The following is a 15,718-nucleotide window of genomic DNA, read 5'->3' on the forward strand; positions in this document are numbered from 1 at the left end:
CGAACCCAGGAGGAGAGGCAGGCCCTTGTCACGACAGGGAATAGGACCTCTTCCAGCGCACACTCGAGGATGCTCCGTGGATTAGCCACAAGCCTGAGGCCTGGCTGAGCGGGACAGAGTTCACAGGGGTTACCATTCCGAGTACAAAGGATGCTCGAAGGGTCTGCCTCCCTCTGGCCAAAGCCCCAGCGTTTGGACGTGCTCCCGACCAACAGGGTGGAAATGTCAGGATGGGCTTGATCCTAGTGCACGTATGGCCATCAGGACACATCCCAGGGCTGGCCCTTGGTTCAGGGCGGTAAACCTTTGGTGAGCGAGGGGATATCAGGAAATCGGCATGTACTGACTTGCTTTAGGAACCACTGACTCCTCTGTGTCCCCTTTCAGAAACTGTAAGGGCAAGGGGGCAGCTAACTACTGACCAGTCCCGTGGATGCCCCACAGGGGCAAGGGCAAGCCCCCGGGGCTCAGACAGTTTCATCCTTCAGCAGCTCAGCCCTGACCTCCTGTTCTCTCCCCCAGCTTCCCTGCAGCTCTGCAGGAGTTTCTGTTGCACAGAATTAATTGGGAACCTTTCTTCCAATGTATGTTCCCACCTGGGGCTGCTGCTCTGAGGTGTTCCCCCCGGTCTGCTCCCCAGGCCTCTGGGCCAAACTTACTATGCAAAATTTCAGTTAAATAATGGATGTGGGGACAGTGATTCTGGTTCTGTTTAGGATCATTTCATTTATTGTTCAGTCGCTCTTTTGTGTCTGACTGGGACCCCACGGACTGCAGCACGTCAGGCTCCCCTGTCCTTCACCATCTCCCGGACCTTGCTCAAACTCATGTCCGTTGAGTCAGTGATGCCATCCAACCATCTCATCCTCTGTCGCCCCCCTCTCCTTCTGCTCTCAATAAATTTCATTTATGAATTTCCAAATAAGGAAAGAATTTTTTTTTAAACACCCGAGTGCAGTTTACTCCAAGGGATAGTTCCCGGCTCTCTGCAAGACTACGAGACCCTGGCCCTACCCTGGACAGCACACATCCCCGTCTCTCTGTTACACAGGAACCTGGTCTTCCCACAACTACTTGGGAAGTTTAGTTCAACATCCTGTACACTTACTTGTACCTGTTACAGGTAAAGGAGGGGAAACTACAGTGAGAAGGACTGTTTTTAACCACAGCAAGCACATTTCATTGAAAGGACAGGAGACAAAAAGAACTCAGACAGAAGCCTGTGATGACACGCACAGTGCCGGGCTGGAGAGGGGAGAGGCCATGCCTGTCTGTGGAGCAGAGGAGTGTCCCTGGAGGCGGGCATGGAGATGGGCGGCTGTGCTTCTAGCGGGAGGCGCAGGTAGAGAGGAGGCTGGGTGGGAGAGGGAGGCCAAGACACACAGAGGCTGACACTTGGCAGGCAAGCGAGGGAGTTGTGAGGGGCAGGAAGCCAGCAGTTTGAATGATTAGAGACCAGGTGCGAGGAAGGCAGTGCTGTGGGTCAGCTTGGGGCTGGAGTCTAGTAGTGGTCAGGAGGCCCTGACCACCTGGGTAAGAAATCCACAATCTTATCCTTTTGCTGGGTTCATATTCAGTCTTGATTATGTCCCCTCCCCCATAGGATCATTCCTTTCATTCCTAAGATCTTTGCTTAACTTCAGATATTTCTTAATCCTATAAATAGACTTATTGACTCCTTTTTTTTCCAATCAATATTAAATGAGGGTCTTTCCTGCAGAGCTTCTCATCTGGACTGCTTAAGCTTTGACTGGGTTATTAAAGGTGTGCTGACATATGGGTCTCTTTTAGCAGCAGCCTCTTGCCATGTAAATATTATTTTCTATGTGCTCTGATGTGGAAAAGGTCTGGAGGACCAGGCAGAGATAATTTTGAATAAGACAAGATATTGAACGCCCACAAGTAACAACACAACATTCAAATGTATTGAAGTAAGCCATGATGATAAGTTCAGTTCAGTCGCTCAGTTGTGTGCGACTCTTTGTGACCCCATGGACTGCAGCACGCCAGGCTTCCCTGTCCATCACCAACTCCTAGAGCTTACTCAAACTCATGTCCTTCGAGTTGGTGATGCCATCCAATCATCTCATCTTCTATTGTCCCCTTCTCCACCTGCCTTCAATCTTCCCAGCATCAGGGTCTTTTCAAATGAGTCAGTTCTTCACATCAGGTGGCCAACGTTTTGGAGCTTCAGCTTCAGCATCAGTCCTTCCAATGAATATTCAGGACTGATTTCCTTTAGGATGGACTGGTTGGATCTCCTTGGAGTCCAAGAGACTCTTTAGAGTCTTCTCCAACACCACAGTTCAAAAGCATCAATTCTTTGGCGCTCAGCTTTCTTTATAGTCCAACTCTCACATCCATACATGACTACTGGAAAAAAACATAGCTTTGACTAGATGGACCTTTGTTGGTAAAGTGATGTCTCTGCTTTTTAATATGCTGTCTAGGTTGGTCATACCTTTTCTTCCAGGGAGCAAGCGTCTTTTAATTTCATGGCTGCAGTCACCATCTGCAGTGATTTTGGAGCCCAAGAAAATAAAGTCTTTCACTGTTTCCACTGTTTCCCCATCTGTTTGCCATGATTTTAGTTTTCTGAACATTGAATTTTAAGCCAACTTTTTAACTCTCCTCTTTCACTTTCACCAAGAGGCTCTTTAGTTGTTCTTTGCTTTCTGCCATAAGGGTGGTGTCATCTGCATATCTGAGGTAATTGGCATTTCTCCCAGCAATCTTGATTCCAGACCGTGCTTCTTCCAGCCCAGCGTTTCTCATGATGATAAAGTGAGTAGCAATATGTGAGCGCTATTGGAATGCAAAGGAGAAGGGGGGTTGACTTTATAGAGGGGTGAGGCAGCATGGGGAGAGGGTAGGAAAAGCTTGCCTTAAGAAGTCACGCTTGGACAAAACCTTGGAAAGTGGAGGAGGGATCTGCCAACTGGAAGGCAGTGGGCATGGCATGGAAGGGCACATAGGCACAGAAACAGCCTGCACGAAGGCTGGCTCATTGAAGCAGAGGTGAGCCCTGAGAGCTGAGAGGAGCCTCACCAGGGGATGCATATATATATCCTTTTTCAGATTCTTTTCCATTTTTGTTATTATACGATAATTGAATATAATTCACCATGCTATACAGTAAACCTTTGTTATTTTACGGCTTCCCTGATGGCTCAGATGGCAAAGAATCGGCCTGCAATGCAGGAGACCCGGGTTTGATCCCTGGGTCAGGAGGATCACCTGAAGAAGGAAATGGCAACCCACTCCAGTATTCTTGCCTGGAGAATTCCGTGGACAGAGGATCTGGTGGGCTACAGTTCATGGGTCACAAAGAGTCGGACATGACTGAGTTCAGTTCAGTCCAGTCGATCAGTTGTGTCCGACTCTTTGCGACCCCATGAATCGCAGCACGCCAGGCCTCCCTGTCCATCACCAACTCCCGGAGTTCACTCAGACTCATGTCCATCGAGTCAGTGATGCCATCCAGCCATCTCATCCTCTGTCGTCCCCTTCTCCTCCTGCCCCAAATCCCTCCCAGCATCGGAGTCTTTTCCAATGAGTCAACTCTTTGCATGAGGTGGCCAAAGTACTGGAGTTTCAGCTTTAGCATCATTCCTTCCAAAGAAATCCCAGGGCTGATCTCCTTCAGAATGGACTGGTTGGATCTCCTTGCAGTCCAAGGCACCCTCAAGAGTCTTCTCCAACACCACAGTTCAAAAGCATCAATTCTTTGGCGCTCAGCCTTCTTCACAGTCCAACTCTCACGTCCATACATGGCCACTGGAAAAACCATAGCCTTGACTAGACGGACCTTTGTTGGCAAAGTAACGTCTCTGATTTTCAATATGCTATCTAGGTTGGTCATAACTTTCCTTCCAAGGAATAAGCGTCTTTTAATTTCATGGCTGCAGTCACCATCTGCAGTGATTTTGGAGCCCCCAAAAATAAAGTCTGACACTGTTTCCACTGTTTCCCCATCTGTGTCCCATGAAGTGATGGGACTGGATGCCATGATCTTCGTTTTCTGAATGTTGAGCTTTAAGCCAACTTTTTCACTCTCCACTTTCACTTTCATCAAGAGGCTTTTTAGTTCCTCTTCACTTTCTGCCATAAGGGTGGTGTTATCCGCATATCTAAGGTTATTGATATTTCTCCCAGCAATCTTGATTCCAGCTTGTGCTTCTTCCAGCCCAGTGTTTCTCATGATGTACTCTGCATAGAAGTATAATAAGCAGGGTGACAATATACAGCCTTGACGTACTCCTTTTCCTATTTGGAACCAGTCTGTTGTTCCATGTCCAGTTCTAACTGTTGCTTCCTGACCTGCATACAGGTTTCTCAAGAGGCAGGTCAGGTGGTCTGGTATGCCCATTTCTTTCAGAATTTTCCATAGTTTATTGTGATCCACACAGTCAAAGGCTTTGGCATAGTCAATAAAGCAGAAATAGATGTTTTTCTGGAACTCTCTTACTTTTTCGATCCAGCAATGTTGGCAATTTGATCTCTGGTTCCTCTGCCTTTTCTAAAACCAGCTTGAACATCTGGAAGTTCAAGGTTCACGTATCGCTGAAGCCTGGCTTGGAGAATTTTGAGCATTACTTTACTAGCATGTGAGATGAGTGCAATTGTGTGGTAGTTTGAGCATTCTTTGGCATTGCCTTTCTTTGGGATTGGAATGAAGACTGACCTTTTCCAGTCCTGTGGCCACTGCTGAGTTTTCCAAATTTGCTGGCATATTGAGTGCAGCACTTTCACAGCATCATCTTTCAGGATTTGGAATAGCTCTACTGGAATTCTATCACCTCCACTAGCTTTGTTCGTAGTGATGCTTTCTAAGGCCCATTTGACTTCACATTCCAGGATGTCTGGCTGTAGGTGAGTGAGCACACCATTGTGATTATTTGGGTCATGAAGATCTTTTTTGTACAGTTCTTCTGTGTATTCTTGCCACCTCTTTTTAATATCTTCTGCTTCTGTTAGGTCCATACCATTTCTGTCCTTTATCGAGCCCATCTTTGCATGAAATGTTCCCTTGGTATCTCTAATTTTCTTGAAGAGATGTCTAGTCTTTCCCATTCTGTTGTTTTCCTCTATTTCTTTGCACTGATCACTGAAGAAGGCTTTCTTATCTCTTCTTGCTATTCTTTGGAACTCTGCATTCAGATGCTTATATCTTTCCTTTCTCCTTTGCTTTTTGCTTCTCTTCTTTTCACAGCTCTTTGTAAGGCCTCCCTAGACAGCCATTTTGCTTTTTTGCATTTCTTTTCCATGGGGATGGTCTTTATCCCTGTCTCCTGTACAATGTCACAAACCTCAGTTAATAGTTCATCAGGCACTCTATCTATCAGATCTAGGCCCTTAAATCTATTTCTCACTTCCACTGTATAATCATAAGGGATTTGATTTAGGTCATACCTGAATGGTCTAGTGGTTTCCCCTACTTTCTTCAATTTAAGTCTGAATTTGGTAATAAGGAATTCATGATCTGAGCCACAGTCAGCTCCTGGTCTTGTTTTTGTTGACTGTATAGAGCTTATCCATCTTTGGCTGCAAAGAATATAATCAGTCTGATTTTGGTGTTGACCATCTGGTGATGTCCATGGGTAGAGTCTTCTCTTGTGTTGTTGGAAGAGGGTGTTTGCTATGACCAGTGTGTTCTCTTCGCAGAACTCTATTAGCCTTTGCCTTCTTCATTCTGTATTCCAAGGCCAAATTTGCCTGTTATTCCAGGTGTTTCTTGACTTCCTACTTTTGCATTCCAGTCCCTTATAATGAAAAGGACATCTTTTTTGGGTGTTAGTTCTAAAAGGTCTTGTAGGTCTTCATTAGAACCGTTCAACTTCAGCTTCTTCAGCGTTACTTGTTACTGTGATATTGAATGGTTTGCCTTGGAAACGAACAGAGATCATTCTGTAGTTTTTGAGATTGCATCCAAGTACTGCATTTCAGACTCTCTTGTTGACCATGATGGCTACTCCATTTCTTCTGAGGGATTCCTGCCCGCAGTAGTAGATATAATGTCATCTGAGTTAAATTCACCCATTCCAGTCCATTTTAGTTTGCTGATTCCTAGAATGTCGACGTTCACTCTTGCCATCTCTTGTTTGACCACTTCCAATTTGTCTTGATTCATGGACCTGACATTCCAGGTTCCTATGCAGTATTGCTTTTTACAGCATTGGACCTTGCTTCTATCACCAATCACATCCACAACTGGGTGTTGTTTTTGCTTTAACTCCATCCCTTCATTACTTCTGGAGTTATTTCTCCACTGATCTCCAGTAGCATATTGGGCACCTGCTGACCTGGGGAGTTCCTCTTTCAGTGTCCTATCTTTTTACCTTTTCATACTGTTCATGGGGTTCTCAAGGCAAGAATACCGAAGTGGTTTGCCATTCCCTTCTCCAGTGGACCACATTCTGTCAGACCTCTCCACCATGACCCGCCTGTCTTGGGTGGCCCCACAAGCATGGCTTAGTTTTATTGAGTTAGACAAGGCTGTGGTCCTAGTGTGATTAGATTGACTAGTTTTCTGTGAGTATGGTTTCAGTGTGTCTGCCCTCTGATGCCCTCTCGCAACACCTACTGTCTTACTTGGGTTTCTCTTACCTTGGACGTGGGGTAACACTTTTTTGTTATTTTATAGATGTAGGGTGCATCTGCTAATCCCAGACTCGTAATTTATCCGTCCCTCGTGCCTTCCCCTTTGATAACCGTAAATTTGTTTTCTATGTCAAGGGGTCTGTTTCTGTTTTATAAATAAGTTCATCTGTATCATATTTTAGATTCCACGTATAAGTGATATCATACAATAGACTTCCTTCATTTAGTATGATAATCTCTAGGTCGATACATGTTGCTGCAAATGGCATTATTTCATTCTTTTTTGTGACTGAGTGATATTCCATGGTATATATGTACCACATCTTCTTTATCCATTCATCTGTTGATGGACATTTACATTGCTTCCATGACTTGGCTATTGTAAACAGTGCAGCAGTGAATACTGGGATGAATGTATCTTTTTGAATTAGAGTCTTCATCTTTTCCAGATATAAGATTGCCCAGGAGTAAGATCGAGGGATCATAGGTAAGTTGATTTTTTTTTTTAAGGAACCTCCATAATGTTTTCCATAGTGGCTGTACCAACTTACATTCCCACCAACATTGTAGGAGGGTTCCTTTTCCTCCATGCCCTCTTTAGCATTTATTATTTGATGATGGCTGTTCTGACTGTTGTGTGGTGATACCTCATTGTAATTTTGACTTGCATTTCTCTAATAACTAGCAGTGTTGAGCATCTTTTCATGTGCTTTTTGGCCATCTGTATGTTGTCTTTGGAGAAATGTCTATGTACGTCTTTTGCCCATTTTTGATTGGATTGGTTTTGTAAATTATTTATTTTTGGCTGTGCTGGGTCTTGCTGCATGGGCTTTTTTTTCTCTAGTTGCAGAGACTGGGGGGCTACTCTCTAATTGCAGTGCCCAAGTTTTTTCTTTGGGGTGGCTTCTCCTGTGGATCACAGGCTCTTGGGCACACGGGCTTCCGTAGTTGGGGCTCCTGGGCTCTAGAACACAGGCTCAGTAATTGTGGCACATGGGTTTAGCTGCACTGTGGCATGTGGGATCTTCCCAGATCAGAGATTAAACATGTGTCTCCTGCATTAGCAGGCAGATTCTTTACCATGGAGCCACCAGGGAAGGCTTTGATTGTTTTTTATTTTTTTAATATTGAACTGTATGAGCTGTCTGTATATTTTGGAAATTAAGCACTTGTTTGCAAATATTTTCTCCCAATCTATAGGCTGTGTTTTTGTTTTGTTTACAGTTTCCTTTGCTGTGCAAAAACCAGGTCCTGTTTGTTTATTTTTATTTCTTCTGCCTTGGGAGACTGACCTAAGGAAATATTACTTTGATTTATGTCAGAGAATGTTTTGCCCATGTTCTCGTCTAGGAGTTTTATGGTGTCATGTCTTATATTTATTAATAAGTCTTTAAGCCATTTTGGGGTTTCCTTGATAGCTCAGTTGGTAAAAAATCCACCTGCAATGCAGAAGACCCCAGTTTAATCCCTGGGTCACGAAGATCCACTGGAGAAGGGGATAGGCCACCCACTCCAGTATTCTTAGGCTTCCCTCATGGCTCAGCTGGTAAAGAATTGCCTGCAATGCAGGAGACCTGGGTTCAATAGCTGGGTTGGGACGATCCCCTGGAGACAGGAAAGGCTACCCACTCCAGTATTCTGGCCCGGAGAATTCCATGGACTGTAGAGTCCATGGGGTCACAAAGAGTTGGGCACGACTGAGTGACTTTTACGTTAAGCCATTTTGAGTTTTTTTTTGTATGGTGTGAGTGAGTGTCCAGACTTCACTGGTTTACAAGCAACTGTCTAGCTTTCCCAGTACCACTTTCCTCCATTGTATATTCTTGCCTCCTGTGTCGAAGATTAATTGACTTTAGGTGTGTGGGTTTAATCTGGGCTTTCTATTCTATTCCATCGATCTATACGTCTGTTTTTGTGCCAGTCCTGTGGTGTTTTGATTATTGTAGCTTTGTAGTATTGTTTGAAATCTGGGAGGATTACTGATCCTTTTCATCTTCAGTCTCTAATTCTGTGTGTGTGTTGGGGTGTGTGTGTGTGTTTGAACCCATGACCTGCTGTTTCTCTTCCTGTCCATCAGGCTCTGTACAGCATATTGAAATTCTCAAGCTGTTCTGCTGAGGGTGGCCTAGGGAGCTGAAGGTCAAGAGCAGCAATTGTAGAGATTTCTGATGGTCTAAATTACAGATTTTTAAAGAATACAATGCAAAATGCTTTTAGTCCAGGTTGTAAGGTATGGTTCTCCTAAAGATCACACTCCCCTAGACCAGTCTATGTGCGTTTTTTTTTTTTTTTTGTGGGGGGGGGGCATGCTGGGTCTCCATTGCTGCGTGGGCTTTTCTCTAGTTGTGGTGAGCAGGGGGCTGTGCCTCTAGTTGGGGTGAGTGGGCTTCTCATCGTGGTGGCTTCTCTCACAGAGCACGGTCTGTAGGGCGCACAGGGGCTCAGCAGTGTGGCCCCTCAGGCTCTAGAGCACAGGCGCAATAGTTGAGGCACATGGGCTTAGCTGCTCCACAGCATGTGGGGTCTTCCCAGATCAGGGATTGAACCCATGGCCCCTGCACTGGCAGGTGGATTCTTTATCACTGAGCCACTGGGGATGCCCTCTATGTGCATTTTATGTGCATGGGGACCTTGCTGAATTTGGTGAGGAAGGTGCTGAGCCAAGCTGGTTCCTCCTGGGGATGTGATCCACTCCCCAAGGCTGGCTGCTCTGTGCTCAGCATCCCCGGGACCCCCAACTCAGCCAATCTGACTCTGTGCTGTGCTTCTCTGGTTAGTGATCATCTCTGCAAAGCTCTGTGCCTCACACGGGAGAGCTTGCTCAGCACACGCCCTATCCAAGTATCCAACAGGAGCTTAAGTGTGAGTGAAGAGTCGCAGCTTGGGGAGTGGGTAAGGAATGGCCCCAGAAGGTCCACGTGTGCCTGAGAGGTGTTACAGCTGGGTAGCTGTTGAAGAGAGAAACCAATTTTCTCAATCATTTGAGTTTGGCTAAATAAAAGTGAAAGTAAGTTGTGACGTTCTTTAGACAAGAAAGTCCTCAGAAAATGGAGGCTGCTTTCAATGGAGAAACAGTGTTTATTAATTAAGATGTTGAGGGATTTTCCTGGCTGTCCAGTGGTTAAAACTCCATGTTTCCAATGCAGGAGACAATGGGTTCGATCCCTGGTTGGGGAACTAAGGTTCCCACATGCTGCGTGGTGAGGCCAAAAATTTTTTTAAAAAATAAAAGTAAAAGTAAGGTTATTTATTTATTAAAAAAAAAAAAGACATCTATCTTATTTTCCCCAAGGGCTGATTCCTCTAATAGTACGTACTACCCTGTAACTTGCATCGTCAGGGTCTTATTCAAGGGGCATGCTCTGGGTGAGGCTGTCTGCAATCTAAATTTGCCTAAAAAAGGAAGCCTCTGCGAACATTGCTCCATGAGAAGCAAAAGGCCAAGGCTCCTGTGTGAGGAACTGCCTGGGGGCATCTGAACTCTCCACTATCACAGACAGAGTGGGATTAAGTTTGACTTTAAATCAGGAACAGCTGGCAAAGGATGAAAGTTTGGTGGGTTTTGCAGAGGTTTTCGTCACTCTGCTTATTTAACGGAAACCTGTCTGTACTCTTATTTTCCCTGCATCATGAAGGCTGGAGTCCAGATCAACCCTGATTTCTGCTTTAAGGAGAGGTGGCATCCAGTATTTTCCACTGGAGGGGTGCCTGCTGGGTGGGTGGGATTCGAGTTGGCACAGTGCTGGCTGGTGGGCTGCAGGACCCTGGGGTGGGGAGCTGCAGGAGGGTGGCTGCGGGGCTCCCCTCCCCCTGGGTGGTTTCCTCCAGCTCCACCTGGAGGCAGAGAAGGCAGCTTCTAAAAGCAGGGTCTTGCCTGTCTAATGACAACTCACTTGTGTAAAGGAGGCCCTTCATTCTGTGTCCTTCTCCCGGTGAAGACTATTTCTGGCCACTCCTGTCTGCCTGTCTGACTTGACCAGAAGCACTAGAAGCTGAGAATGAAGCATCACAGATGCTTCAAGAAGCTCTTTCCTAGTGGACTTTTCTTTTTAACTTATTTTTTTTTATTGAAGGATAATTGCTTTACAGAATTTTGTTGTTTTCTGTCAAACCTCAACATGAATCAGGGGTATACATATATCCCCTCCTTTTTGAACCTCCCTCCCATCTCCTGCCCCATCCCATCCCTCTAGGTTGATACAGAGCCCCTGTTTGAGTTTCCTGAGCCATACAGCAAATTCCTGTTAGCTATCTATTTTACATATGGTAATGTAAGTTTTTTTAAAAATTATTATTTTTTGGGGAGGCTAATTACTTTACAGCATTGTATTGGTTTTGCCATACATTGACCTGAATATACCACGGGTGTACACGTGTTCCCCATCCTGAACCCCCTCCCACCTCCCTCCCCATCCCATCCCTCAGCGTCATCCCAGTACACCAGCCCCGAGCACCCTGTATCATGCATCGAACCTGGACTGGCGATCCATTTTACATACGATAATATACATGTTTCAATGCCATTCTCCCAAACCATCCCACCCTCACCCTCTCCCACAGAGTCCAAAAGACTGTTCTATACATCTGTGTCTCTTTTGCTGTCTTGCATACAGGGTTATTGTTACCATCTTTCTAAATTCCATATATATGTGTTAGTGTACTGTATTGGTGTTTTTCTTTCTGGCTTACTTCACTCTGTATAGTGGGCTCCAGTTTCATCCACCTCATTAGAACTGATTCAAATGTATTCTTTTAATGGCTGAGTAATACTCCATTGTGTATATGTACCACAGCTTTCTTATCCATTCATCTGCTGATGGACATCTAGGTTGCTTCCATGTCCTGGCTATTATAAACAGTGCTGCAATGAACATTGGGGTACACGTGTCTCTTTCCCTTCTGGTTTCCTCAGTGTGTGTGCCCAGCAGTGGGATTGCTGGGTCATATGGCAGTTCTATTTCCAGTTTTTTAAGGAATCTCCATACTGTTGTTCTCCATAGTGGCTGAACTAGTTTGCATTCCCACCAACAGTGTAAGGGGGTTCCCTTTTCTCCACACCCTCTCCAGCATTTATTGCTTGTAGACTTTTGGATAGCAGCCATTCTGACTGGCGTGAAATGGTACCTCATTGTGGTTTTGATTTGCATTTCTCTGATAATGAGTGATGTTGAGCATCTTTTCATGTGTTTGTTAGCCATCTGTATGTCTTCTTTGGAGAAATGTCTGTTTAGTACTTTGGCCCATTTTTTGATTGGGTCTTTTATTTTTCTGGAATTGAGCTGCAGGAGTTGCTTGTATATTTTTGAGATTAATTCTTTGTCAGTTGCTTCATTTGCTATTATTTTCTCCCATTCTGAAGGCTGTCTTTTCACCTTGCTTATAGTTTCCTTTGTTGTGCAAAAGCTTTTAATCAGGTCCCATGTAAATTTCCATGTTACTTTTTCCATGCATCTCACCCTCCCCTCCCCTCTCTCCATGTCCATAAGTCTATTCTCTGTCTGTTTCTCCCAGTGGACTTTTTCAAGGTGAAATGAAACCCTGTGCCTTCTGTCCAGGGAAGCCTCCCCACCCCCCCCGCACTCCCCAGCCCTCGGCTTTCAGCTTTCGGCTCTGAGGGTTGCCCTCTGGAGCTTCTCCAAGTGACTCCAGCACGGTACCTGCAGAACAGCTTCCTCTGCTTCTCTCTGAGGCAGTGCAGGCTTCCTGACTCACTGGGACCCAGTATTTCCCTCTCTGCTATTTATGGAACTTTCTCTAAGGTACTCAGCATTACATCAATGACTGCCTAAGGCAACCAGCCAGGGAGATCTCTTGTGTCCCTGAAATCACCAAAGAGCTGACATGCAGTAAGTGACCCATTAGCTTTGCGTGGAACCTGGGCAGTTTGCAATGCAAGAAGTGTCAAGAGGGCTTCTTCAAGGGATCTTGTGTCAATAGACCCATGGACAGAATCCCTAGAAGGGCGATTCTGCCCCTGACCCAGTAAGCCTGGGTGGTGTCTCACGGATCCATCACAGTCAGGAAATTCTCTCTCACCCTCAAACCTCCTTGTTCTGAGAAAGGTCATTTCCTCTTGTTCTGTCCTTGCCAGGAACACAACCAGTATAGCACTGTCTGTTATGTAATGAGCCAAAGACCTTTTAACCTAGGGACTAATAAAAGTTAGGGGCAGTCTCAAAAACACTGGGCAGTGGGTTCACATGAGAAATCAGATTTTGGTTCTAAATAAAAACATCATATTTTGCGTCTCCTTTCACTGTCCTCTGGGTAGTTTTCATATATCCATTAAGAGTACTGTTCCTGGAAAAGGCTATGTTGTCTTTAAAAATTATTTTAAATTTGATTAAAATTTTTATTGAAATATAACTGACATATAACATTATATTAGTCTCATGTGTACAACATATTGATTAATTATTTGTGTATGTTGTGAAATGATTACAGTACATCTAGTTAATCCCCTACCACACACATTTATGTTTTTTTCTCGTAATGATAATTTTAAATCTACTTTCCTAGCAACTTTCAATATACAATACAGTATTGTTAACTAGTCACCAAGCTGTACATTACATCACTAGACTTATTAATTCTATAATTAGAAGTCTGTACCTTTTGATCATGTACCTGTAACAACCACCAATCTGTATTTATGAGTTAAATACTCTGTATTTATGAGTTAGGTTTTTTTTTTTTAATTCCACATATAAGTGAGATCATATGCTATTTGTCTTTCTCTGATTTATTTTGCTTAATGCCCTCAAGGTACATCCATATTGTCACAAATAAACATGATTTTATTCATTTTTTTTTTTATGACTGAATAATACTCTGTATGTGTGAAGCCAAATTCAGACTTGAAGAAAGTAGGGAAAACCACTACACCATTCAGGTATGACCTAAATCAAATCCCTAACAATTATACAGTGGAAGTGAGAAATAGATTTAAGGGACTAGATCTGATAGATAGAGTGCCTGATGAACTATGGACGGAGGTTCATGACATTGTACAGGAGACAGGGATCAAGACCATCCCCATGGAAAAGAAATGCAAAAAAGCAAAATGGCTGTCTGGGGAGGCCTTACAAATAGCTGTGAAAAGGAGAGAAGCGAAAAGCAAAGGAGAAAAGGAAAGATATAAGCATCTGAATGCAGAGTTCCAAAGAATAGCAAGGAGAGATAAGAAAGCTTTCCTCAGTGACCAGTGCAAAGAAATAGAGGAAAACAATAGAATAGGAAAGACTAGAGATCTCTTCAAGAAAATTAGAGATACCAAGGGAACATTTCATGCAAAGATGGGCTCAATAAAGGACAGAAATGGTAAGGACCGAACAGAAGCAGAAGATATTAAGAAGAGGTGGCAAGAAGACACAGAACTGGACAAAAAAGATCTTCATGACCCAGATAATCACGATGGTGTGATCACTGACCTAGAGCCAGATATCCTGGAACGTGAAGTCAAGTGGGCCTTAGAAAGCATCACTACGAACAAAGCTAGTAGAGGTGATGGAATTCCAGTAGAGCTATTTCAAATCCTGAAAGAGGATGCTGTGAAAGTGCTGTACTCAATATGCCAGCAAATTTGGAAAACTCAGCAGTGGCCACAGACCTGGAAAAGGTCAGTTTTCATTCCAATCCCAAAGAAAGGCAATGCCAAAGAATGCTCAAACTGCCACACAATAGCACTCATCTCACATGCTAGTAAAGTAATGCTCAAAATTCTCCAAGCCAGGCTTCAACAATATGTGAACCGTGAACCTTCCTGATGTTCAAGCTGGATTTAGAAAAGGCAGAGGAACCAGAGATCAAATTGCTAACATCCGCTGGATCATCAAAAAAGCAAGAGAGTTCCAGAAAAACATCTACTTCTGCTTTATTGACTACGCCAAAGCCTCTGACTGTGTGGATCACAATAAACTGTGGAAAAATCTGAAAGATGGGAATACCAGACCACCTGACCTGCCTCTTGAGAAATCTGTATGCAGGTCAGGAAGCAACAGTTAGAACTGGACATGGAACAACATACTGGTTCCAAATAGGAAAAGGAGTACGTCAAGGCTGTATATTGTCACCCTGCTTATTTAACTTATATGCAGAGTACATCATGAGAAACGCTGGGCTGGAAGAAGCACAAGCTGGAATCAAGATTGCCAGGAGAAATATCAATAACCTCAGATATGCAGATGACACCACCCTTATGGCAGAAAGTGAAGAAGAACTAAAAAGCCTCTTGATGAAAGTGAAAGAGGAGACTGAAAAATTGGCTTAAAGCTCAACATTCAGAAAACAAAGATCATGGCATCTGGTCCCGTCACTTCATGGGAAAATGATGGAGAAATAGTGGCAGACTTTATTTTTTCAGGCTCCAGAATCATTGCAGATGGTGATTGCAGCCATGAAATTAAAAGACACTTGCTCCTTAGAAGAAAAGTTATGACCAACCTAGACAGCATATTAAAAAGCAGAGACATTACTTTGCCAACAAAGGTCCGTCTAGTCAAGGCTATGGTTTTTCCAGTGGTCATGTGTGGATGTGAGTTTTGACTATAAAGAAAACTGAGTGCCGAAGAATTGGTGCTTTTGAATTGTGGTGTTGGAGAAGACTCTTGAGAGTGCCTTGGACTGCAAGGAGATCCAACCAGTCCATTCTAAAGGAGATCAGCCCTGGGATTTCTTTGGAAGGACTGATGTTGAAGCTGAAACTCCAATACTTTGACCACCTGATGCAAAGAACTGACTCATGGGAAAAGACCCTGATGCTGGGAAAGATTGAAGGTGGGAGGAGAAGGGGACAACAGAGGATGAGATGGTTGGATGACATCACTGACTCAATGGACATGAGTTTGAGTAAACGCCGGGAGTTGGTGATGGACAGGGAGGCCCGGCATGCTGCAGTCCATGGGATCACAAAGAGTCGGACACGACTGAGCGATTGAACTGAACTGATATACACACAAACCGCATTTTCTCCATTTATCCACTGATGGACACTTAGGTTGCTTCCATGGGTTCAGTTCAGTAGTACTGGAGTGGGTTGCCATTGCCTTCTCCAACGTAAGTTATTACAGAATATTAAGTAGAGTTCCCTGTGCTATACAGTAGGTCCTTGCTGGTTATC

General features: G+C 44.2%; 1 protein-coding gene across 1 annotated transcript in view; it reads right to left on the minus strand.

The window, feature by feature from the left end:
- The window catches only part of FAM124A (family with sequence similarity 124 member A), an 83,990-nt gene that overhangs the window by 4,409 nt on the left and 63,863 nt on the right, over nucleotides 1–15,718 (minus strand). The window lies entirely within an intron of this gene.

This window comes from Bubalus bubalis, chromosome 13 (assembly GCF_019923935.1).
Source record: "Bubalus bubalis isolate 160015118507 breed Murrah chromosome 13, NDDB_SH_1, whole genome shotgun sequence".
NCBI lineage: Eukaryota > Metazoa > Chordata > Mammalia > Artiodactyla > Bovidae > Bubalus > Bubalus bubalis.